This window comes from Notechis scutatus, chromosome 5 (genome assembly GCF_049901735.1).
Source record: "Notechis scutatus isolate UNSWTSFEM ecotype Mainland chromosome 5, rNotScu1.2, whole genome shotgun sequence".
Lineage (NCBI taxonomy): Eukaryota > Metazoa > Chordata > Lepidosauria > Squamata > Elapidae > Notechis > Notechis scutatus.
In genome coordinates, this window is record NC_142013.1 from 43,601,970 (window position 1) to 43,624,875 (window position 22,906).

Sequence of the window (22,906 nt, forward strand, 5' to 3'; positions counted from 1 at the left end):
GGTCATGAATAAGATCAAGTACTTGGGGGTATACTTGACAGCAAGATGCAGTACACTAAAAGAAAATAATTATATCAAACTTAAACAGCAGATAGTGCTAGATTTGGTGAAATGGGAAAATTTACAACTGTCATTAATAGGGAGAATATCAACAATCAAGATGAATATATTACCCAGAATTTTATATTTGTTTCAAACAATTCCAATTAGGCTTGGAAAAGACTACTTTGAAGATTTAAATAAAATTGTGTTGAAATATATATGGCAAGGTAAGAAAGCGAGAATAAAGTTAAAACTTTTGCAAGATGCTAGAATAAGAGGAGGATTTGGTTTGCCTAATTGGGAATTGTATTACAAATTTGACGTGGGTTAAGGAATGGATAACATTAAGAAATACTAGATTGTTGACATTAGAAGGACATGATCTGTTGTAGGGGTGGCATGCTTTTTTATGGTATAAAGGAACTAAAATAGAAGACATTATATACGGGAGTCTCTGTGGTTAAACTGGGAGAAGATTAAAAGACAATGTTATTTGAAAATTCCAGTCTGGCTATCGACTATTGAAGCATTTTCTTATCCTATAATATACAAAAAGGAACAAACAGTTAGATATGGTGAAATATTGAATGAAAAGGGTGAACTTAAATCTATACAAAAACTAGAAGAACAAGGTATAAAGATGAATTGGTTTTCATTTGCGCAAATACATTCAAGGTATGATAAAGATTCTAAAACAGAAGGTTTCTATGATAAACTGACTGACTTAGATAAGATTTTGACAGGTACTGATGAAAAGGTGATTAAAAAATTATATGAATATTTATTAGAAATTAAACTAGAAGAAGAACAAGTTAAAGAAACTATGATTGCTTGGGGGAAGAATTTTGGATATGGGATTGATCTAGAGAAATGGCAAAAATTGTGGTCTCAAAATTATAAAATGACAATGTCAACAGCATATAAAGAAAATTTGTATAAGATGTTTTACAGGTGGCATTTTCCTGCGACAAGAATAGCAAGAATGTTCAAGAATAAATCTGAAAAATGTTGGAAATGTCATCAGACACCTGGCTCATATTACCATATGTGGTGGACTTGTGTAGATGCTAAAAAATACTGGACTAAAATCCACACGTGGTTGGAAAAAATGACAAAAACACATATAGATTTGAAACCAGAGATATTTTTATTGGGAATTTTACCTGAAATATATCATAAAGACTTGAAATACCTGATTGTAAATGTATTAACAGCGGCTAGGATTGTATTTGCTAAAAACTGGAAAAATGAGAAAACACCATCACAAGAGGAAATCATTAAGAAAATATTGGAATGTGCTGAAATGAGTAGATTGACATTTGAAATTAGAGAACAAGATGATAAACAATTTTATAAAATTTGGGATCTATTCTATCAATGGTTAGACAATAAAATATAGTAATGAAATATGTAGACTTTTAGAAAATAATAAATATATAAAGATGTATTCTTTTCTTATTATATCTACAAAATGATTCTAGGATAGATTTGGGATGATAATATGAACTGTCATAAAACAAATTAAGTAAAATATGATTATTTTGTAAAACATGAATGAATAAAAGTATAGTCAAATGATTGATTAATAATGATATTAATGTATTTAATATTTGATTGAAAATATGAGATTATATACAATGTAATTGTAATTGAAGACTACAAAATGAAAGCACAAAACAATTTGTAAACCAACCGGCACACTGTATGTATATATATGGAAGATGGCTTGACTTTTTAATGTTTTATTTGTTTATATTTGTTTTAAAAACCAATTTTTTAAAAAAAAATATGACATAAATTAACTTGCTTAGTGAAAGAAGCACCGTCTATGGGATATGAAAAAGCATAAAAGCTACTATATCAAGGGATGAGAGTCTGAAAATGAAGAGTCCTGATAAAAGAAAAGAATAGATGCAATGGTATGGTTATCTGCTTCCTATCATTTAAAATATTTTAGTAATAATGACTTCATTATTTAAAAGCTTGAGGATGTTTGACTTTATCTGATTCATATATTATTCTGGGAACTATACAATAATGTCTTTGTTAAGTAATATTTATGTCATAATTATTCCATTACATAACAGTATTGCAGATGTAAGTAAAATGATTTGAATAAATAGTATTATACCAATGTAAACAGACTTGAAAAATGCAACAAAACTTGCTATCTGTAGTACTATTATAAACTTGCATTAATGTGTCCTATGGGGTTGAATTTATATTTTAGAAATATAATTTCTTTAAAATCCATATTATTTAAGAATTCGCAAACCAAAGCAATCTTCTCCAAAGATAATGCTTTCAACTTTTTCTTCAATTATATATTCCACTGCTTATTTAAGATTAAAACAAATTGGATTCAGACAAGCAGTTATAGCACAACCATCAATTCAGAATATCCTAATAACTCAGACCTGCAATAACCCGCAAACAAAAATATTATCAGAGATATAGATCTTGATTACTCTTCTCTGTTCATTTAGTAAGACAAGGATTCTTCATCCAGGCCTTTCACAATGGACAGTGTGATCAGCTTCATCACATTTGTCATCTTTTATCTTTGATTAATATTATGGGTTGTTTGTTTAGGGACTGCCTCATTAATTACTGTTCAAGGTATGATGGTGATGAACATTTATTTATTTGTTTGTTTGTTTGTTTGTTTATTATTTATTTTCCTATTTCTTAACTGTCTATCTTCCTCAAAAATGGTCTCTAAATGTAACTTTAGAACTGGTCCTTGCACTTATAATATTCACAGATCTATGAAGCAAAGGACGGGTAAAGTGAGATAATAAATAAAACTGTGGTATCATTTAGTGACCACTTTGGTTAACAATTGAGTTGCTAGTTCCAATTGTGGTTGCTAAATGAGGATTAGGTCTAGGTTAAGCAAGCAATAATTCTTAGTCATAGCCTACTTCCCATTTAAATATTTTCTCCTTTCCTTTTCTATTAAATATATAGCTTTTGTAAACACTTCACATTTTGTTGACTCTACAAGTGGCATTTTGTCTTCATGAAGGATTCACATTTAGGGATTAAGTTTGCTGTTTGCTTATGAGATTCTCGGAGTAATCGCCTTATGCAATGAAACTTTTTTATTACTACAAATGATCAGCAGAAACTGAACAGGCTGTTCTGCAAAATGTATTAATACATGTTGTATTCAGTGTTGGCCTTCTACAGTATTAACAAATGACATGGATAGGAAATGCTTACAGATTTCTCTCTATCTCCACATTTGATGATTGTGCATACAAGGGAACCCTCTGTAAAAATTTGAATTGTAGTGCTGCTAGCTGTAGGATGCAAAAGAAATAATTTACAGAATCATTGACCGGATCAAAAATGTGAAAGGACTGCATCAAAAGCAATTCCATATATTGATAAATTTAAATTACTTTATAGTTATGTGCTATAATTGTACACAGTTGCCTTAATGTATCTTCTGCAATCGGAAAACAGCAAGAAGCTATCACCTACCACTTGTAACATGGAACAAAACTTCACAGAGAAAATTAAAATATTCTGGATTTTATTATTTAAATTAATGATGGTGCTTAATAATCACTTCAGCTGGAATTTGGCAAGAGTCTGGAATCCATTAATCCTATGTTCATGAACAGTGCCCTTAGATGGCTAATGACTAACTGTAATTGAACTTGGATATATATGTAATTCCAAACTGCTTCAGTAATTCCTTCATTAGTGAGACAAATATGGTAATAAAATGTTATACCACTGAGTGATGCTATAATTTTCCTGAAGTTAAAATGAGAACTTTGGGGTATTTTACATTAAAATCATATCCCATGTTCTTTAACAAGAATTAATGGTCTATTTTTCCTTTTTATTTTTCCATTGAGGGGGTCTGTTTAGAATTGCCCAAGTCAGTGACTGATCAGAATATACTATAGTGATATTTCTAGTTGCTGACTAATAAGCATAGAAACCTAATCACCACCTGAGGAGTATGTTATTTTTTCATATATTAGACACAAACTAAGTCAGTATATAATTTCTGCATAGTGGAATAGTATTCTCAGTACCTCTAAGAGCTCTTTTTCCAGAATGCTATAAAATCTGGCTGTCACCATCTAAACAGTTCTGCACTTAGACATTCCATCTAATATGAACTATCATTCTAATCTAGAAGGATTTATTCCAAAGGGAGCTGATATGTAATTAACAATGTGTAAACAAGATACAAAGTAATGCATTGTTTTCATGCAAATGAAAAGGGGGAGACTTTGAAAGTTCCAATTATTTTATCACCTGTGTCACTGCAGATTCCAACTGTTGCTACTTTTATGTGTTGCCCTCCAAGCTACTTGAAACAATTAGAGCTAATCCATATCTAACTTAAATAAATAACATTATTTGTCCACATATTTTAAAACCATCTTCACCACTCTGACCATTGTGAGAAAAAATATAATAAATAAATAAGAATAAAAGCAGCATGAGACACATTGGTGAGATGGTTTTTTAATCAATGGGATAAAAATCACCATATTGAGATAAAAGGGCATTTAAATGGGCTCTAAAATTAATGGCTATTACATTACTGAAAAGAGGAATATTTAAAGGATTAGTGACAGAACTTCAAATAACAGCAGCAAAAGGAAATGAAAGAGTTAAAGACATAGGTCTCTATAACTTTATCTCTCAATAAACAGAACATCTTGAGAAACAGTAGTAGTGCCACTTGTTCCTAGAGATTTCAATTAGCTATTGCAGTGGATGGCAGATTGTCAAAGGAGAGATGGCTTTATGCTTTTCTTATCTTTCTCCTTTTTTTTAAATATCAGGAAAAGTCCCAGCTTGGCATGTGAAATGGTGTGAAACTGTTGGATTAGTAGTGATGATGCAGCCATGGAAAAGCAAAACATCTGTTTCCCTTCCACACTGGTGAGTTTTTATTTATTTATTTTTATTTATTTGATTTGTCAATCGCTTACAAGATACAGGTATGAGAATAAACATAGTTTTGAATACATGAGATAGATACTTATGAGAAAAATAAAAAGAAACAATAGGACAGGGACGGTAGGCACAATTGGTGTGCTTATACACGCCCCCTACAGGCCTCTTAGGAAGGGACTGAGGTGAATAGTAGACAGTTTAAGGTTAAAGTTTTTGGGGTTTGGGGAAGAAACCACAGAATCAGGTAGAGTATTCCAATCATTGACCACTCTGTTGCTGAAGTCGTATTTTCTGCAATCAAGTTTGGTGCGGTTGACCTTGAGTTTGTATCTATTCAATAGATTCTATTGTGTGCTCTTGTATTGTTATGATTGAAGCTGAAGTATTCATTTGCAGGTAAGACATTGCAATGTATGATTTTATATATTATATTTAGATCGGACCGAAGGTGGCATAGTTCTAGGTTTTCTAGGTCTAGAGTTTCAAGTCTGGTGGCATAAGGTATTCTGCAATGAGTAGAGAAGCGGAGAACTCTTCTTGTGAAATATTTCTGGACTTTCTCAATTGTGTTAATATCAGATACATGATATGGGTTCCAGACTGATGAGCTATATTTAAGTATAGGTCTAGCAAATGTTTTGTATTCTCTAGTTAGTAGTGTGATATTACCAGAGAAGAAGCTATGTAGGATTAGATTAACAATTCTTAATGCCTTTTTGGCTATGTAGTTACAGTGGGCTCTAGCACTTAGATCAGTAGAGATGAGTAGTCCAAGGTCCTTGACAGAGTTTGGATCATCAACAAGGTCTTGACTATTTAGCTTGTATTTTATTTTCTGATGGGTTTTTTTGCCAATATGTAAGACAGAGCATTTATTTGTTGAGATTTGAAGTTGCCATTTGATTGACCATTTTGATACATAGTCAAGGTCTTTTTGGAGGGTAGCAGTATTGTCTGTGGTGTTAAATAGCTTTACATAATCAGCGAACGCAGTTGCTCTTAATATGATCACAGAGTAGAGTATGAAGAGAGAGTATGTAGAGTATGAAGAGAGTTGGTCCTAAAACACTGCCTTGGGGGACACCACTGTTGATAGGACGCTCCCAATTTTGACCATTTGTTGTCTGTTTGACAGGAATGCTTCTATCCAGTTATGTAGGTGTCCAGATATACCATAAGATTTTAGTTTTAGTAGTATTTGTATTGATGTGTAATGGAATATTTGTTTGTAAAGAGAATAAGGCTCTCAATGATTTTAAAAGAAAGTTAAAAAAAACTGAAAAGAAACATGGAAGATTTTTATCAGTTGACAAGATGAATTTGAATAAGAATAATAATTTTATTGACTACTGTTAATAACTATTGTTTTGTTTTTTATTTAAAGACAGTAATAAGTAAAATATGAAATATAAATGATTAAAGTGAAAGACAACTGATATTACTAGATAATGTTTGTTAAAAGAAATAGAAATGTAAAAGATTGTTATTAATATTAATGGCAGAGCTGAATAGAATAATAATTGAATAGAATAATAATTCCATTTACGTTATACATATATACACAGATATATATACATGTTCTGTATCACCTTTCTTCTTTCCAAAAGGTGAAAGAGTACAAACTTACACAAACACAGGCAGGCAGGCTGCCTCAAACTTCATAGAGTTAATTCTTTGGAACTGATAATGTCCTTGGCATTCCAACACGCTCTGCCTGCCAAGTCCGAACTGATAACAAGTAAAAAGCTACTTACAGAAAATTACAAGACAGACCACAAAAATCATTCACAAGGAAAACCTGAAGTAAGATCAAACTTTGTCCCGTACAAAGTTCCAGCTGACAACACACCCACTTTTAACCCCTGTGGGGTGTGGCTCAATGACTCAGCTCACTCTCTGACCCTCCCTTGCCTCCTACATTGCTGCTCATGTTTCTCCCTACGACGCTGCCTAGGATCAAGCCAACATTCTTCCTCTTGACTCCCTGTCAGGGTCTGCTCTGATATGCCTTCCTCCTGATTAATCTCAGGCTGTTCCTCTCGGTTGTCTGATGAAACCTGAGGCATTATCAGGGAGGAAGGCATTGCCAGAGAGGAAAGTCCTGTGGAGGAAGGCATTCCCTGTTCCTCCTCCTCATCTTCTGAGTCATCTTCCTCTAACAGCACAGGCTCGGGAATCGGAGCCACAACATATACATATATACTTTTTTCTTTGAAGAATTTAGTGTGTATTTTTAAGGGAATGTACCAAGCAGAATTTGATTGAAAATAGATATGTGTTATAAAATAGAGGTTAAAAAATGAATGTTATAACTGTAAAGGTGTAACTTAAATTTTTAAACAAGATTTGAAAAAAGATAAAAAGGTGTTACACTCCAGTCTAGTAATTACAGGGGAAATTTTGTTTTATGGGAAAAGATAATATGAAATTGTAAACAGGACAGGCAAAAGTATAAAAACATTAATTAGAAAGATTTTAAAAATTAGAAAAAGATATGTAATTGAATTAAGAAAGGAATAAGATAATTTAAAATAAGGCTATAGGAAGTAAAGAAAGGGAAGAGCTATTGAAAAAATTGTGAAAATAGTTATAAGATATGGATTAGAATGTATAAGATAAATATGTATTGAGTTTATGTCTGTATGGATAAGTGATAACCCGGGGTCACGCTATTCTCAAAAAAGATATTTTATTTGTATTTGTATGTTTTGCGAAAACTTAAATAAAACTTTTGTTTAAAAAAAGATTTTAGTTTTAGTAGTAGTTTGTCGTGTACCACTGAATCAAAGGCTTTACAGAAGTCTATGTAGATTGTGTCTATTGCTTTGCCCTGATCGGGTTGTGTAGTTCATATGTTTTTGCAGTGTAAGAGTTACAGATTACAAGATAGTTTTTTTCTGAAACCAAATTGTTTATTAGAGAGTAGGTTGTTTGTCTCTAAGTGAACACAATGGATTGGTTAATAATTGATTCCAGGACTTTACAGATGATGCAGCATAAAGAGATTGGTCTGTAATTTTCAACTGGGCTGGGGTCTCCCTTTTTGAAGATGGGGATGACCATGGCTTGTGACCATAGTTTTGGCAAGGAGCTGGTCCTGAAAGATTTCTCAAAGATTATGCTTAGAGGTTCTGCTATGGTAGTGGATAGCTTTTTTAAGAAGTAGGCACATATTCCGTCTGGTCCAATAGATAGGGATGGTTTTAGATTGTGCAGTGCTTTTTCAACAATATCTTCTGTTAAATCGGTATCTATTAGATCATTGTAGTTGTCTGTGGTTCGCCTAGGAAGAGTATGATCCATTGCTGTTTACAAATACTGAGCCAAAGGATGTGTTAAAGAGGTTTGCTTTGATGGTGTCGTTGTTGCAGTATTTACCATTAGGTCCTTTCAGGGGTAGGATGGACTTTGAGTCTTTTAGTTTGTTGTTTATAAAATTGTAAAACGCACAGGTGGAATTTGTGCTTGGAAGGTTTTCTTCTTGTTTAATGTTATAATTAGTGCATTCAGTTTTTATCTGGTGGCATAGATTTTTGCATCGGCTTTTGAAGTTGGCAACGTGACCAGATTTGTTTTATCGCCAAAGTGATCTCTTTTTGGATTGAAGCTTCTTATTGTTTTGGGTAATCTGTTTTTCCTGGTTTTGGGAGTTGTTATTGGTACAAATAGTTTGATGGCTTTTTTGATTTCTAGTAATAATATGTTGTAATGGTCTTCAACAGTATTACATCCAGTGAATAGAAATTGCTAATAAAGGGAAGAGAGTTCGTTGATTATAAGATCATAGTTGCCTTTTTTGAAGTTATAATTGGGGATTTTGTCATTGTGATGATTTTTGTGTGGACGTATGTTGAGACAAAAGTCAATCATGTTGTGGTCACTGTTGGAAAAGGGTTCTTTAATTTGTATTCTGTAAATTGTATTCAAACTATTGCAGAAGATGAGATTGAGGCAGTTATTAAGCCTAGTACGGTTGGTTACTAGTTGTTCCAGTCCCAGATTTGTTACAGCATTGTAGAAGGTTGCATGTATGGGTTCAGTTGTACATTCGTTTAGGGTCCAGTTAATATGAGGTAGATTGAAGTCACCAAGAAAGATAAAAGCATGTGGGCAGGATGCTGCCCATGTTAGTAGTGTATTTAGCTTGTTTACATGTTCGATGTCATAATCAGGGGCTCTGTAACATAGTAAGAACTGAAATGTGATATTTAAGGTCAGTTCACAAATAATAGTCTCAGGAATAGCAAGCTCCTGGGTAACTTGGATGTTTTTTAGATGTAGGGACTTTTTATAGAAGATAGCAACACCACCTCCTCTATGGATTTCACGATCAGATCGGTAAACATGATAGTCTCTTACTGAGGTAATGGAGTCAGGGAGAGATGCGTTGAGCCATGTTTCACAGACAAATATGATGTCAAATTTAGCCATATTTAGTAAGAGGAGAAATTCAGGGAATTTATTTACAAGGCTTCTTGTATTGAGTAGCTTGCATTTAAGGCCAGTTGTAGTTTGAATTGAGGTAGTTTGGGGCATGTGTGCCTAGTCTTGGGTGATGTTGGATTGGTTGAAGTAGGGTTGGATGCTGAGTTGTGGGTTGTGTGACTTTCTTTTGATACAGTCTGCATGGTAATCAATGTACAGGTCCTTCTCTCCATTGTCTAGATGATTTTTGAGTTCTGTGCAGAGTATACGGGAGCGGGCACGTTGCTGTAAGGTTAGGTCAGGACAAGATCGGAGGTTTTTATGGTTGGTGTTGTTTTTGGCTAGTGAATTTATAGTATAAATGAATTTACGTTTGCTTAATTCATTTTTGCAAATGACTCTGCAGAAGCATGGGGCCACAAAGCCACCTCTGTTTTTGAGCTCTGAGCCAATGTGGGAAATGTCAAGTATTTCATCAGGGGAGATGGTTGATGCTTGATAGTCACTGATGATGTTGCGGACAATTGTGATATCATCATTGTTATTGATGTCCTCTAGACCAAATAAGATGGCATTAGGACGCTTTTGTTCTCCCTCGACAGGCTCTCTGACAAGGGATATCATTATTTGTTGGATTCATGGTTTTTTGTGAATTAGGTTGCAGTTGTTGGTTTGTAGCTATTGGATGTTCAGGTTTTTGTGTTGTGTCTTTTTTTTTAAGGTTAGTTAATCTTTCATTTAAAGTGTCCAGGGATGCTACTATGGTGTCAAGGGATGATATTCACGTTTGTATGGAGTCAACTCTTTCAAACAGGACTATATGTTTGTCCAGGTTGGGTTTGCATGATGGGCAGAAAAATGGAAATGCATAATTGGATGTTTCAAGGAATTGAATCATTTGCTTGGGTAATTCCAGGCAGTCATGATGAGCATATTTTTCACATAGAGAACATATAGAACACATAGAGTTTTCTTCCATGTGGTGAGATTTAATGAAAGACCGTTGAGGTATCATCATAAGGAGTATGAAAGACAAACATTCATTATTTGTAATTGATTTTATTAAATCACTTGCAGCATTCATAAGTTCATTCATATTTTGCCTAACATGCTTCACCATCTACTTATATAAACTCTCTTACTAAATGCACATTAATTTATTAGTTGAGAGCAACAGGACTTCAGTTCATCTGAAAAGATTAAAAGCAAGACTAATCCTTTTGAGAAAGAAATTTAGTCTGTAGTATAAGAAGTTCTGAACTACTATTTATATGAGAATTTATGAGATGGTGCAAAATACATTCATGCTCCACTTGTCATAAATTCTATGTATATTTATTTACCAATTAATCATACCATTATCTCCATCTCTTGTCTGTTGGTTTGTGTGTCTGTGTGGGAAAGAGGGAGAGAGGATGAGAGATGGTAAAATACGGGATAAGAGCTGCTTAGAAAAGTGGCAAAATAACAAATAGTTGTCTTTTCCACTATCCCTGAATTCTTTAAGTGCAATATTTGGATTAATTTTAGGTATTTTAAATTTCCAATCTGATATACACTAGGTGAGTTAACTAATGACATGTTATATTGTATGTATATTACTAGCTCACAAAGATAGGCATTATGTATTTTCTTCATTTCTTCTAAGGTCTCATTTAAAGAAGAAATACTTTTAGCTAGAAATAAAAATTATTTAGTGAAATTTGTTGTAAGATGAGATATTGTGCCCTGTCTCTCTGGTTAAATGTGAAGTTAAAAATATTAGTTTGTTTATGGATAATAAATAAAAATTGAAAATATCAAGGAAAGTTCAATTAGGCTGATTAGATTGAGTTGCACTAATGCTATTATGGTGGCTACAGTCATAGAGATTTGGGAGACATGAGTGAGCTGGAGTTGGATGAGCCAGCAAGTTATTAAAGGTTTTGAGTTGTCAAGTGCACTGACTGCCATAGTGAGTGGAATCATGATGGCAATATAGGAGAACACACTCCTGGGACATGAATAGACACACCTGCTAGAGTAAGAACCATTCAACTTTCAGTGTCTCCAGTTACTAAGATCAAGTCCATTAACAGAAGCTATTACCAGGAGAGAAGTGATTAGTTAGCAGCAGCAGAATAGTATTGATCATTATAACATTTGTGCAATAGAATAGTTATGAAATTGGAACCAGTGGGAGAAGAAAATTTTTAATTGCTTTGGGACTTTGGAATATGTCAAAAGAATGACTGACAGTTTTCTGCTAAGAATAAAAGAAATGGGGATGAAGTATTGCTGAAGCCTTGAAGTCTATAGAAGATGGCATAGGGATTGTTGATTGTTGTCTAGATGCAATTCTATGTGCTAGGTGATTAAAGGATATTAAAAAGGTAAAGGTTTCTCTGTCCCTTCATGTTTGACTCTAGGGTGTGGTGCTCATCTACGTTTCTTGGCTGAGGGAGCCAGTGTTGTCCAAAAATATTTTCTGTGGTTATATGGCCAGCATGACTATATGCTAAAGGGCATGGAACTCTGTATCTTCCCACTGAAGCAGTATCTATTAATCTACTTGTATTTACATGCTTTCAAACTGTTAGGTGGGCAGCAGCTAGGGCAGGAACAGGAATTCAACCCATTATGCAGCACTCGAGTCTTGAACCTGGACTCTAACCCTAACCATTCCAAGTAATGAATACATTGAACAAAAGGTAGTTACAACCAGTCCTTGGCATTTTGGCTGTTGTAACAACCCTACAATTATATGATCATAATCCAGCTGCCTAGCAACATGTTCACATTTATGACTGGTTGCCAAACACCCTGAAATCATGTGCAGCCTTCCCTAACATTTCCCCTGAAAGTCAATAAGGAAGCTAGCAGGGAAGATCAATGTTGACAGAATAATTTTCCACCACCTATACATCCCCCATCAGTCTGTGTCCATGCCACTCTGGCCCATCACAAACTACCACACCCTCACATCCTTCCTCCCTGAACCAAGCTGCTCCTGTTGCACATTCTTCACATACTCATGTATTCTCCACAATCTATATAGTAACCTATGCACTTCCTTAATGCAGTACTACTCAGGGAGGGTTGAAGAGGGGGTGCAAGACGGTGTGAAAGAGTTACATTATGCATCAGGGAGGTTCATATAGGGTGCACAAGGGTGTATGCAAAGTGCTGGGCAGATCATGGAGGGTACCCAGTTGTAAGTACTAGTTCTAACAATAACTGAATAACTGCATATTAACCAAGGGCTACCTGTATAGTGAAAGAAAGAATTGTAAATCAAACACAACTTAATAAATTTAATAGAAGATAAGAATAATAGGCTCCAATTATAAGAACAGGAGGCAGAAAGATTACCCACAAATACACAATGCTTGTATTTTTGCTTTGTGTCCTGCTGGCAAAATTGCCTGAAGTGTACAGCTATGGATCAACAAGTGAATTTTTCCTCAGAAGGAAATAATTCCATGTGTCAGCCAGAAAGAAGAATGAGAATAAATGAGCAAACGCTCCCAGCAGGAGACAGGGAGAACAACAGATCAGGCCAGCAGAACTAGAATGTCAACAAAGAACTGGTTGGATTTGGAAGTGACAACAAGTAAATCCAAAAGTATAAATTGCCAGAAGGATTTCTGCAAGAAAAAGCAACCTTACCAATGAAAGAGTTAGACTCTGCTGCATGTGCACTATATGACTGAAAATGTATTGTCCCCTTAAGGAAAATGTTGAGCTGAATGAGGGAAATATTTAACCAGCCTCTGGATATTGCAATTTCAGTAGATTGAGTTCAGTGGTTATTGTTGAGTAAACTTAGTTCCTCACCTTTATGTATCAATCTGTATCAATCTATCTATACTTCTGTAGGGTCACTGTTTTGTATAAATATAGTAGTAAAGAAAAAAACCTGTGGCTATGAATGAAAGATTACAATGTAAAGTTGTTTGCTGATCCTAAGCAGAAATGTCCTCATAGTAGTGTTAGGCACAGGAAATCAGGAGCCAGGATAGCATTACAAGTTTATTTCATGCTACCTATTCACAAGATCATTACGTATCTGATATTAGCACAATTGAGAAAGTCCAGAAATATTTCACAAGAAGAGTTCTCCACTCTTCTACTCGTTGTAGAATACCTTATGCCACCAGACTTGAAATTCTAAAACTAGAAAACCTTGAATTACGCCGTCTTCGGTCTGACTTAAGCATGGTATATAAAATCATACATTGCAATGTCCTACCTGTCAATGAATACTTCAGCTTCAACCATAACAACACAAGAGCACACAATAGATACAAACTCAAAGTAAACCGCACCAAACTTGATTGCAGGAAATACGACTTCAGCAATAGAGTGGTCAATGTCTGGAATACTCTACCCGACTCTGTAGTCTCTTCCCCAAACCCCAAAAACTTTAACCTTAGACTGTCTACTATTGACCTCACCCCTTTCCTAAGAGGTCTGTAGGGGGCGTGCATAAGCGCACCATCGTGCCTACCGTCCCTGTCCTATTGTTTCTCTTATTCTTTTATTTTTCTTATATGTACCCATTTCATGTATTCACAACTATGTATACACTTATACTTATTATCTTGTAAACAATTGGCAAATCAAATAAATAAAATAAATATAAATAAAGAAGCTGATCTACTAATGGTCATGGTAAATTAGTGCCAGATAAGAGTCAATGGACTCTGTGGGAGCTGCACTTATTAGACCATAGCAACTGCAACCTGATGATGCATTTGACCCTGCACTAGGGCTCAACCTGATGGAATGAATATTCCCTGATGGTTGGGAAATTGGCAGCAGGAATTGTTAAAGTGTTTTGGGTAAGAATTATAAAAGGAACAGATAGAAAAAATTGTACCTGTTAGTTACCCTTGGGGAACATTTTCTTGAACTCATGACTAATGGCTGTAAAAAAAATAAAACAGGGCTTATGATAAAAGAACTACAGCTATCACAAAAATGCAGAGAAGTATGTACATTTTTAAAGATAGAACGTTAGTATCTACTCCATTCTATTCAAAAATATTCTTTACTATATCCCTTTGCATATATATTGGCATATACAAAAATAAAATGGCAAAACAGATGCTGTCAGATTCTGAGAGAGAATTAGAATCATGGATCTTATCAAACTTCACCTAACCACATACTTTCAACAGACAAATACAAATAAAAATGGGGACCACCATTTTCAGGTCTCTTAGCAGAGGCCATAATGCCTCAAAATGATAGCACTCCCACATATACAACCCAAGATGATCTGGTAAATAGATGGCACCTTTGTCATAATGAAAAAGGATCAACTGGAGAGCACATATGAAACCATCAAAATCTTCAAAGGTATAAAATTCACATGAGAAGAACAAAACAACACTGGCTTTCCCACATATTCTTATCAATAGATAGTGATGTGAAACTAGAAAAAAATGTTTATTGAAAAACTACCCACATCAACCAAGTGGTCTATTATCAAAGTAACAAGCCAACCTCCCACAAGAAGCTGTATAAGAACAGTATTCACTATTCAGCACAAACTCACTGCAGCAACCTTGAACTGCAGGAAAAATAAATATATCACCTAGACAATATCTTCCAACAAAATGGATATCCACACAATTTAATAAAAAAAAATTGGCTTCTCAACTCAATATAGCACAACAACACAAACACTGTGAAAAAGATAAATCTGCCACACAGCAAAAACATCGCAGAAACCACCAACAGATTATTACAACTACATGGCATCAGCATAGCACATAACCAACTAAAACCCTTCAAAACAGTATAGGGAAACCAAAAGATGCAGAGGAAAAAATAGAGATCTACAACATATAATATAAAGACTGCAACAGCCACTACATATGCCAGACAGAAAGAAGATTAGCAGAGCTCATCCATTAATTCCAACTAGCACTCAGAAGACATGATTAAACCTCCTTATTTTCACAATACATGAATTGACTTAGTCATAGTTTCAACTGGGAAACTAACCATTCTAGACCAAGTCAAGTCCAAAAACACTAGAGAAGTCCTAGAGGCCTGGCACTCTGACAAATAGGCCATCGACAGGCATAAAGACATATGCGCAGAGGTAGTATTCAGCAGGTTCTGACCAGTTCTGGAGAACCAGTAGTGAAAATTTTGAGTAGTTCAGAGAACCGGTGGTATCCTTCCCCCAGGAAGGAATGGAGGGAATGGAGATTTTGCAGAATCCTTCTCCTGGAATGGGGTGGGAATGGAGATTTTGCAGTATCCTTCCCCTGCCATGCCCACCAAGCCACACCCACCAAGCCATGCCATGCCCACCAAGCCACACCCACAAATTGAATCCCACCAATGCATACACAGCATCTATATACCATGCAAAGGAGACAATCAACAAGTCAACAAGGGAACAAAAACATAAGAACACCACCTCACCAGCAATCAATACCTAGATGAGCAGAGATGAACACCAAGATTAACATTAGACTAACAATCAAGAAGCAAACAATACTCCAATCATGGAACTCACAAACAAGCTAACAATAAATAGCTCAATCAAAGAATAACTAACACTGACAAGGCAAGCTACTAGAATATAAAAATAAGAGCAAGCCTCACTGTCTACTAACACTGATTTTTAAAAATAATTTTTAATACAAAATTTTATTGAATAAACATTAAAAACATTGAACACAGTATGACTTTTCTGGCAATTATTTTGCCATACATAAAACCACATACAACAGTTGATTTATCTTACATTACTAAGTTGGTGCTATTAACATATTCATTTCCATTTATATTCATATTTATAGCATGACTTCCTTTCACATTCTTTTCATACAACTATTTTATCCACTATATTTTGTTATCTTAGTCTAAATATCTTCCACCTTCAATTCTATAAAGCATCAAAAAATTTGTTCTGACCTCTTTTCCTCAATTCCAACCATTTATACATTTTATTCCAGACTTCATAGTATTCTGTGTCACCCTTATATTTAATTTCTAATGTTGTTCTGTCCATCTCTGCACAGACCAATATTTTTTTATTATTTCACTTTCGGTGGGGATATTTCCATTCTTCCAATTTTGGGCATTAAACCAATCTTGCAGCAGTTATAACATGTAACATTCAACATATCGTTGCTTTACTATATTTTTCTTTTACAATTCTCAATAGGAACATTTCTGGTCTGAACTTAATTTTTTGACCAACCCTCTTCCAACCATACCTTTATCTGCCACCAAAATTCTTGTGCTTTTGTATATGACTACCACATGTGATAGTATGTCCTACTAACACTGATTATGTTACCTAGTTTGAGTAATGAAATGTCTGCAGAAAACACCTCAGATAACACCAAAGATCTTTTAATCCTACAAAAATTCTCCTCTATCAGAGTACTTCTTTTAGTTATTCAGACTTCAAGTTCCAAAATTCATGTTAAAACAGGAATTCAGAATGTATGGTGCTGTTAATTTTATTGTTGTCTAATCATGCTGTGGACCCTGAAAAAGTTATACGGAAAGGTGTGTATGTGTGTGTGTGTATACGTGTGTAGTGTACATAGTATAATTTATGTATGTGTGTGTGTATAGATAGATGATAGTTTAAAATAATTTGAGTAAATTATATAAATGCCTATAAAACAAATTATTAAAAAAATTTCATTCTTATTGACTTTTTATAGTTTTTTTAATTAAATGTTTTGAAAAGTATAAATTTTTACTATTTATTAATTGGTTTTGTGGTATGTTCCAAGAGTTAGAACAATGTTGCTTCCAAATATTGTTCAACTACTTAAAATTAGACATTTAAACTAATATTGCAGATTGCAAATTATCTTCTATTTTTCCAATAAATATAAAGGACACTTTGGATATTTTAGATATTATTGTTTACTATAATTGTAAAGAAAGAACGTTAAATATAATCATATATAAATAAAACATCTGGTTAATAACATGTCTTCCCCCAAATGTCTTCACATATTTTATTTGTAGTACTTCAACCCATGGTGAAATCTGTGTATTGGATGATATACCATAAATATTACTTTATCACATTGTGTTAATCACATTTGGCACCTATTTTATTCAGTTTTAATATTAATATTATAAAGTACAGCCTCTATATAGATTTTAAATATTTTTCCTGAGTTAATTTTTCAAGAAATGATGCTAGGAAATATATTAACTTGAAGTTAACACACTTTCCCAAGTGGAACTAATGGTACAATTTGATCCTGTGTCAAGTTTAAGTGCTAGTAATAAATTCAGGTGAACATTGCTTTCTGTGACAAATCAAAAGTAATAATATTTCCTTGATCTCATTCTGATCTCCTGTCACTCAAGAGCAAGGTATCTCACACAGATGGCTCAATTTTTGAAATGTAACCTGGTTTGGGAAAAGCTGGATCAGCAAGAACACATACACACACACACACACACACACACACACACACACACACACGGCATTGTAACAATCATCACATTCTTATCATATTAAGTTTGAGTTGTGCTTTCAGGCATCTGCCTGAAATGTTGTATTTTCCTTTTCCTGTTCTCAAATCCAGTGAAATCAAAATCTCATCCTACATGTAATAAAGTATACTTTACACTCTGATAGTTGTAAATACTCTGATGTAGAGTATTTAAAATGTACTGATGTAGAGTATAAGGTATAGTAGTGTAACAGACAGAAAATAAACAATAGACAGTTGGTTAGAAAGAGATAAAAATAATTTACATTTCAAATAATGTACACTTCAAAGAACCTGACATGAAGATATCAGGTAAGGAAAAAAATGGTCATGACATTTAGTGCTCTTGAATTTTGTACAGTAAGTAAGCAGAATCAATCTATTTGTTTAATGTTTAACCTGTTTTCTTAAAAATAAACAAATCTGAAAGTGGGAAAGCATACTAAGTTTATCTCAAAATGACAATATGAAAGCAATGAACTCATGATGTAACATATATCATGAAATAGTTCATTCCACATTTATTTTTCAAATAAGTAATTTATTCCAGGGCATCCTGAATGGCATCATGATGCCTGTTTTGATATTTTCTTCCCCCTTCCCTCCCAATGAATATCTATGAGTCTAAGTCTGTGTGACTTCCATTCGAAGTTGTACAAATGGAGCTTTTCTGTTCAAATTTGCTGCAGCACCCTAGATTTGAAGACAATGTAAGTAAAGAGGATGTTGAAAATACCAATAGCCCCTATTGAAACCCTTATCATTGTACAGATGTCCTACTTCAATATCTGTATTCACACAACACAATAAGCCATAACATTTGATTACCTTGAATAATTTCACCACATAATATATTATTAGGTAATGAATACTTCATATTCTATATTTTCCTGTTAAGAGAGAGAGAGAGAGAGAGAAGAGGGAGGGGGGAATATTTAAAGTCTATTGACAGAAGATATTTACTCTGCGATAAGTTTCTGACAATTCTTGTGGAAGTTTCTTTATTTAACATGTCTTGGTACTTTGACAAGGAAATGCCAATAAGCTGCTCAGTTAGGTCTTTGAAACACACACAAACTAATTGACCTGTTAACCTCATCAATTTGTTGAAACCAATTAAAGTGTCCCAAAACTATAGCTGGTGAACTATCATCACAAGAAAAAAAAAGGTCTAACTAATGTTCATTTTCTTGTACATTCAGGTGGATTTTTCCGCAACATAAAGAAGAAAGGGATTACAGCTGCCAAACAATTTTTATTTATGATAATTATGTATTTATTTTGTTTTATAAATCATCATAATTTCTTCTCAGGCTAATTTATTTACATAGTACTATGTCATGGTTCAGGGTTATGTCCAATGCAAACAATATAATTTGCATGATGATCAGTAGACTCTGTTCCTGTCTAATAAATATACAATGAATTGTATATAATGGGATAATTAGTCTGTTATCATAGTGGAATTGAATCCATAGCAGGTAATACAGAAAGGTACTCATATAGGCAAACTATTAAAAAGATATCTCTCTTTTCATCCCTCTCTTAAGAACATGATCCACATAAATAAAATATTTCATACCTGAGAAAAAAAGCTGTATAAAGATTGGGCATATAATGAACTAAATATAGCTGTGAGTTGTCTATAAAAACAATATAAATTAGTTGTTAAAGGTTATTTATAATAGCATTATCTCTAATTATAAATACTATTTTTCATAATCTATGCATTATTGAATTTAATTTTTATGCCTTTGAGTCAGTCTTTACTCCTGGTAACAGCCGGGACAAATCCATGCAGTTTTATTGGTGGCATTTTTCGTAATGGTTTCCGATTGCCATTGTCCTGGGGATAAAAGTGCCAAAGTCATCTAGTGGATTTTGTGCCTAAGGTTGGACTATAACTCATTATGTTGTGGTTTATAGCCTGGTGCTTTAACTACTACACCAGACTGACTGTCATTATGCTAATTTCAATTAAAGCATATTTGACACTGAGCTGGATGAACAGGATAACAGGAACAGTCACATTTTGCTGATTCCCCACTCTTAGCTTTGCAGTCATTGTTTCTTAACTACAGTGTGGTGAGTTATGTATGGTGGTGGACTAATAAGAATGTCCTCTACAACTCCCTAAGAACACTTACAGCAGTGTATGTCTAAGGTAATTTTCAGTCATCTAGTTCATGGTTGTTCTAAAGGTGCTTTTTCAAAAGGCAATTGGTTTTTCCTTGAAGACACTGAATGGAGGACAATGGAAGGATTTATATTAGCACTCTTTTTGAGAGTCATTGAGGCCACGTGGAAGTTTATTTGTGTCCTCAGTGTAATCTGAATAGTACAAATGGGTATGGAAACTTCTAGGACGAGATGACCAGATGACTACAAGGAATATAAATCCTTCCATTCTCTTCCATTTATTCAGAACTGAAGAAGTTTCTTGGATGAGAAGTGAAAGGTCTTCAAGGAAAAACAAAGTCCAGGTGTCTTTTTAAAAAGCACCTTTTGTTCAGCAACGTATACTTTAGTAAGATGAAGGTAGATAGGAAGGTAGAATAGTTTGCACTGCTTCAAGATGTGGATAAAAAACACCACTTTTAAAATTTACGTTCCACTTAAGGTGTGGAAGAAAGAAAAAAACCTATGAAATAGTGGATGGAATATTCATGTATTATATGTAACATAAAGTGCTGTTAAAGGTAAAACTTCTGTAGAGCTACAGTCCACTCTAAAATTTCATTTTATAATGTGCATAGATAACAGCTGCCAGACTAATCCTATATAGCTTTATTCACAAATAAATCCCAGAGGAATCAGTTCACTTTCATAGTACATATACATAAGATTAGCAGCCTGAGATGTTTAATCTGTTTTTATATGGTGCCTGAATTCTGTTTGGGGATTAAATGCTGTACTTAAACCAGTGTAACTCTGACTTCTTTGGCTTTCATTGACTGCTCCCTCCTCAAACTGCAGAAGTCAACAGACTATGAGAAGCTTTTACTTAGATTGACAATTACACAGTATTCATTTGCAGGTCCCTCTTAGGACTTTTACATTTTTTTAAAAAATTAATCAGAAATATAAAAGTCATAAATAGGATGGGTTTATGAATGCAGTCTCTTTTAATTGGAAAAGCCAACTAAGATCTGCAAAGTTTTCTTTGCTCAGCTATGCAAACATTCATATCTAAATGAATTCCACTGGCTGTAAATACTGTTCATATAAAATCAGTTTGATTGAACTCTTGAAATGTGATCGCAACTTTACTTAAAAATGCTGTAAAATGATCCTAGAAAAGTAGCTTCTTGTGATTCTTAATGAACTGAATTAAATATTTTTAAAGAAAAGAAAAAGTAACTATTTTCTGGTTTTCTCACAAAAAATAATATTTTATAAAAAAATAACCAAAGCTGTGGTAACTTAAAGCTGGAGTGCTATAATTAAAAAAGACACCTAGCTCTTATTAAACCTTGAGAAAATTAACATTTCTATAACTTTCTGTCAGCAATGCCTGACAGAGAAGAGTATTTTTTTTTCCTATCTAAAAATGAAAATGGTTTCTTATGAATCATTTATTTTATCTATGGGAACTGAAATGCCTACTCTGGTAGCTATATCATTCCATTTACAATCATGACGACTTGCAAAGAGACCAAATGAAGGGTTACAGGAATAAACTAAGTACAGGGATTGTGTGTATATTTCATTGTTCGCATTAAAAGAATCAGTCAAATGTTGGAATAAAGGTAAGACACTTTTTGTGCTAGACACCACACAGTTTTCAGTCTGTGTCTCCCCCCAGAGGCATGTTTTGGATAGTGGGCACTGAGTCATATATTTTGAGAGCAAACAAAAGAAAGGAAATAATGCTGGAAATCTAAGTAAGCCTTAAAACTCAGAAACCTATTTCTCCAAAATGATCATCTTTTTAACTGTTTTTTTTTTTTTTGGGGGGAATACTGTTTTGTTTTCTCTTTAAGACATGATTTCATGTAAGTAGGGGGAAAAACAAGGTTTGAGGATAGCAATCAATATTTTGATGTAAACTCTATAAATGAGACTTTTGGGCAAGCCTATTCAATCAGCCATAAAAGCTGTGAGCTAGCTGGCTGCAGCATTTGCTCAGCTATGCAGGAGAGTCAAAGCTCTTAGCTAATCCCTCAGTTAGGCCATAAATCTAAGTGCAGTGAAGGAAAAGAAGCTTATGTTGTTGTTTAAAATAGGTTACATCCAAGCTTGCAGAAAACAAATGTTCTTTTGTTAGAATCTAAGGTTTCCAAATTAAAATCAGGTGCAAAATATTACAGTTGGATTTACACATTGAGCCAAACATAGTCATTTTAATAGATTCAAAAGGGGCATAAAAACAACCCCCTTTATCAGCCCTGGAGTGTCCCAAAGTGGGTAGGATTCAGATGTTCAGCTTTCAGGGGGGAAATGGATTTTGTAAAATAATGGTGTTTAATATATTCATTACAACCCTTAGGAGTGCACACCTACTCAAATTCTACTGATTGAGGATGGCCTTTTATAGAGCATTTTGAACTTTTCAATTTAAATCATCAAATAAAAATATCTTTGCAGATATTTCACTGTTAATTACTTTGATGACTTATCTTTCTCCATTGCTTTTTCCACTTTTCTTTTTTAAACGTCAAGCTTTCTTTTAATCTGTGGAAAGAGATAAAAGTATGGAAGAATCTCAATATCATTGCATCTTCTACTGATAGGGAATACAAGGGAAATAGTCTTGGGAATGGGGAGAATGAGAATGTTGTTGTTAGCAAAACACACAAAATAAAATTATAATATAAATAAAACAAGAATGATAAAAAGATACATAAATTACAAGAAGAATAAATAATGTCTCTATTCAACTCAGTGAATCTTTGCTATCAGGAAAATTCATAGAGCAAGTACAACTGATGAATGTACATACTTCTTAGGTAGAAAGAGAACATTTAAAATCTGGAACCTGAGGTGGACTGTCTAATGAGGTCCATACTGATCACCTTTTTCTATAAGTGTGT